This window comes from Capsicum annuum, chromosome 3 (genome assembly GCF_002878395.1).
Source record: "Capsicum annuum cultivar UCD-10X-F1 chromosome 3, UCD10Xv1.1, whole genome shotgun sequence".
Taxonomy (NCBI): Eukaryota; Viridiplantae; Streptophyta; class Magnoliopsida; order Solanales; family Solanaceae; genus Capsicum; species Capsicum annuum.
Genome location: NC_061113.1, coordinates 27,637,840 through 27,642,909, shown reverse-complemented (window position 1 = coordinate 27,642,909; position 5,070 = coordinate 27,637,840).

Genomic DNA, 5,070 nt, shown 5'->3' with positions numbered 1-5,070 from the left:
CAAATGAAGAGATCTTAAAATTAAGGCAACAAATGGCAGAGATGCACTGGGCGTGGGCCAATGGCTAGCCTCTACCTCCATTCCTTAATGATCTCATTTTCAATTATCCGCCGCTTTCTCAGGTGCAGTCTTTCATTCCCGTTGGTACACCACAACACGTGTTAGGATTCACTTTACACCAGTACTATTCCAACATTTCTAGTGTGCCCATGACAATTCCTCAACAGAGGCCAACTGCTCATCCCGCACTACCTGTGACATCTGTGTTCGTGGCTTCACCACCACCTGAAGCTCCTACATATGATGTTTATCCATGGATTTTCTTTCCCACTCTGTGAGAGAGCCTGTATTAAATATTTCTAGTGATCAACATTATGCTCCTGAGCCCACATTTAAGTTGACTGCTCCTTATGGCTACACTCAACCACGTGAATTTTCTCTTAATGCTGAAAAACCTGTTATGATAAAAGAACAAGAGAAGATAACCCAAAAGATGAAAAGTTTGGAACTGGCTATGAAGAACTTTCAAGGACTTAGAGGTTATAAAAGTGTCTTATATAAAGATCTGTGCATGTTTCCAAGTGTCAACCTTCCCCTCGGCTTTAAGAGGCCAAAGTTTGAGAAGTATGATGCACACGGGGATCCGGTGGTGCATTTGAGTTGTTATTGTAATCAATTAACAGGTGCTAGAGGCAAAGAAGAACTGTCCATGGCTTACTTTGGTGAGAGTCTTTCGGGTCTAGCCTCAGAGTGGTTTGTTGATCAGGATATTGACAGGTGGAATAGTTGGGATGGTTTAGCTAATGAATTTGGGCAACAATTTCAATATAATGTGGAATTGATCCCTGGCCAAAAATCTCTAACCAATATGAAGAAGAAGAAGAAGAATACTGAGAGTTTCAGGGAGTATGCGATCAGATGGCGTGAATAAGCTGCTAGGGTGAAACCGCCATGAAAAAAAAAAGATAGTAAAGGGTTTTGTTCAAGAGTAGGATGAAACATATTATCAACACTTGTTACCTGCATTAGGTAAGCCATTTATTGAGGTCCTTAAAATTGGAGAGATGATAGAGGATGGAATTAAGACCAGTCGCATTATGAGTTTTGCAACATTAAAAGCAACTACTTAAGCATTTCAAAAAGGTTCAGAAAGTATTAGGGAGATGAAGAATAAGGAGGATGCATCTGATATTGTAGTTCGACAGTGGGCACGGTTAAGAATACCACGTCATCGTCGCTCTCAAGCTCAAACCCAAGCCCATGCTCAAGCTCCACAGAATCACTCCCAAAATCCATTATACTCCATTCCTCCACCTCCAATATCCAGCATATAACGTACAACCACATGTTCAACCCCCATCTTACCCACAATGGAGCACACCAACTCCTCAGAGTCATCTTCTAACTCCACAAACATACCAAAGCCCTTCTAGGACCGATTTTCGATCCAAGCTAAACAATGAAATGAGGCAAAAATTGAGAGATAGCTTCACACCAATTGGAGAGTCGTATGCCAGTTTATTTCAGAGATTGGTACAGTGAGGCATGATCACTTCTCTCCTTGGAAACACTCTTAATCTGCATTCAATAAATTTTGATCCTAATGTACGATGTGTGTTTCATTTTGATGCTCAGGGTCATAATATTGAAGATTATCGAGATTTGAAAGGAGAATTTGAAAAGATGATTCAAGATAAATAAATTATGTTGCAGAACATCAACAGTGAGAAAAGATCTAGTCGTGCTGATGTACAAACCAGTGGCTAAGATGTCAAGATCAGCAATTGAGAAGTCACTCATTTCCCTGCTAGGATGGATGTTTGGTAGTTTGTTTTGTTTTCTTTTCTGTTATCCAAATTATTTCAGGGTTGTAGTTCAGGATCTATCTTGTTTTATCCCTTTGTCATTTATGTTCAAAACCTTCTATCTTTTATTTCAGATAAATGAAGTATCTCTTTCCCTTTATGTTTTAAATATATGTTGTGTGTTTATTTTCTTTATATAGTACATTTTATGTTGATTCTAGTGATATGACATGTCTGTGGAATTTTCAGCCAGATCTTAAAATTTAATTTAACCATGAAACATTGAATCAGAGGGCTAAAGTTGGAAAAAGCATCTGAGAAAATAGGTAGAGTGCTGGGATATTTCGTGACAAGTTGATGCTTTCTTTGAAAATTAAGGCAATTATTTTTTAGAATCACCAGAATAACTTCATCACCAATTGAAAAGCATAGCTCAATTAGGTCAAATAGTGGAAGCGTGATCCCTATATTAAGAGAAAAAGAATGATAATCAGCTCCACGAAAGCATGAACCATTCGATGTGAGGAATGTACAACAAAGGCGGAGTTGTATGTTTGACAAGTGTAGAAGAAGAAGTGGCACACATGCTCATTAAATTCAGTGTTGTTAAAGTGTCACAAATTATCTTCATCATTCACTTCATATTGTATGATTTGTACTTGCATTTTCAAGGATTGATATGACAAAGGCATTTCGTTCTGCTATCCAAATATTGTGTCATCCTTTGTTTATTCCATTTAAGCTTTAGTGTTATTTTCTTTCATACCCTTCTTTTGAAATCAAGATAGTGTCGAAAAAAAATTTTAAAAAAAAGAGAAAAAATATGTCAAGAGAAAGAAAAGAAAAGATTGTCAAGAAAAATAGAGTTAGAAAGGTCCCAAAAGAAAAAAATCTCAAAAAAAAAAACTCAGAATCAAGCAAAAGAACAAGTTGTCGGAACTATGTGTGACTTGATTCTTCTCTCTCGGAGGTGAGACACGTAGTCTACACTACTCGGAGCTCGGTCCAACCAAATAAATAATTTAGAGTCACCTAGCCAAAAAAAATGGGGCATGAGTTAATCCTCATTGTTTGAGTCGATTCCAAAAGTTATAAGTCCTATCCTACTCCAAGTGTCGTTTGGGACTCATGCCATCCTTTCTTTCCAACCATATCCAAAAGCTAAATTACAACCAAAGAAAGACCTTCAATTAATATTTGAGAATGCTAAGGCTACGCATGCAATGGATATGATGACGCATTTTTGGGTACTACTGATTTTCCTCAGCATAAGGAATCAGGAGAGAAATAAAAATGAGAGTCTTATTGGTGAAAATCCTCACAGGCACCATAAGACGATGATAAGTTGAGAGAGATAAGAATGAGAGATTCTTATTGGTAAAAACCCTCACGAGAACTGTAACATGACTTTGAGTTAAGAGAAATGAAAATTAGAGAGTCTCATTGATGAAAAACTCTCACAGATACCATAAGGCAATGGTGAGCTGAGTAAAAAAAATGAGAGAGGCTTGTTGGCAAAAACCATTCAAGGTGCCACTAGCCGAATAAGGTCTTCGAATGCAATTGGCCCAAGGAAGTAACTCAGTTTCAGGGCCATTAACTCAACAACAATTGGTGGAAAGTTTGGATGAAAAGATCAGGCAGCTTAATCCAAAAGGCGTGTCATAATCATTAGGGTTGACTGTCATTTTTAGATAAATTTTTCTTTTCTCTTTTCTTTTCAAATAGGGACATTCATTTTCTTATCTTTATTTTTATTTTATTTTTCATGAGTCAGTTATCCAAATAAAAAAAATTATTGTTATTTTCCTCATGTCTTCGAGTCAAGTCCATGTCAAAACAAGTGAGAAAAGATTTTAAAACTAGTTACCAGTTTCTTTAATTGGACAAAGCAAGACAAAAGACAACACATAAAAGAGACATGATTGTGATATGGAATGAGGCATGCAGAAAGTTTGTCAACAGACAAGTGTGGAAACTCATGAAAATATCATGGTTCAAAGGGATTTATCTAAGAAACATGGCAAAGCATAGATACTATGTTTGTTTCAGAGTCACTCTTAATAATCTGAGTTTAGATCAATGTTTCAACAAGTCAATAACAATGCTAATGGTTAGAATCAAGATTGAATATGACCAGCGCAAGACAATTCCCTCGAAAGCCAAAGCCACAAACCAGCCACCATGTTTTAAACTCACAAGTTTTCTTTGATAAAACAGGAAACATGTTACCTTTAAATCAAGGACTTCAGAGCATAAATATCAAGGGTTGCAATGCCTCACTTCTACAAATGTAGGAAGCAATATTGCTGCATAGGTTCGATAATCAAATCATGGTAAAATTCATCATCCTATATCCCTCGAAGACACACTTCCTTGTCCAGGGATTTCAGTTTTTATTTGCTAGGTGATATACTTCTTAAATTAAACCTTCACTCCTAGAAGATGTACCTTCTAGTCGAGTCATTCCTTTTGACTCTTAGAAGACGTACCTTCTGGTTAATTCATTCCTCTCGACTCCTAGAATATGTACCTCCTAGTCGAGTCATTCCCCTTGATTCTTATAAGATGTACCTTTTAGTTGAGTCATTTCCCTTGATTCCTATAAGACGTACCTTTTAGTCGAGTCATTCCCCTTGATTCTTATAAGACGTACCTTTTGGTCGATTCATTCCCCTTGATTTCTATTAGACATACCTTTTAGTTGAGTAATTCCCCTTGATTCCTATAAGACGTACCTTTTAGTCGAGTCATTCTCCTTGATTCCTATAAAACGTACCTTTTAGTCGAGTCATTTCCCTAGATTCCTATAAGACGTACCTTTAGTCGAGTCATTCCTCTTGATTCCTATTAGATGTACCTCTTAGTCGAGTTATTTCCCTTGATTCCTATAAGATGTTCTTCCTGGTCAAGTCATTCCCCTTGATTCCTAGAAGATATACTTCCTAGTCGAGTCATTCCCCTTGATTCCTATAAGATGTACCTTTAGTCGAGTCATTCCCCTTGATTCCTATAAGATGTACCTCTTAGTCGATTTATTTTCCTTGATTCCTATAAGATGTTCTTCCTGGTCGAGTCACTCCCCTTGATTCCTAAAAGATGTACTTCCTGGTCGAGTCACTCCTCTTGATTCCTAGAAGATGTATTTCCTAGTCGAGTCAGTTTCCTTGATTCCTAGAAGATGTACTTCCTGGTCGAGTCAATCCTCTTGATTCCTAGAAGATGTACTTTCTAGTCGACTCATTCCCTTTGACTCCTAGAAAAT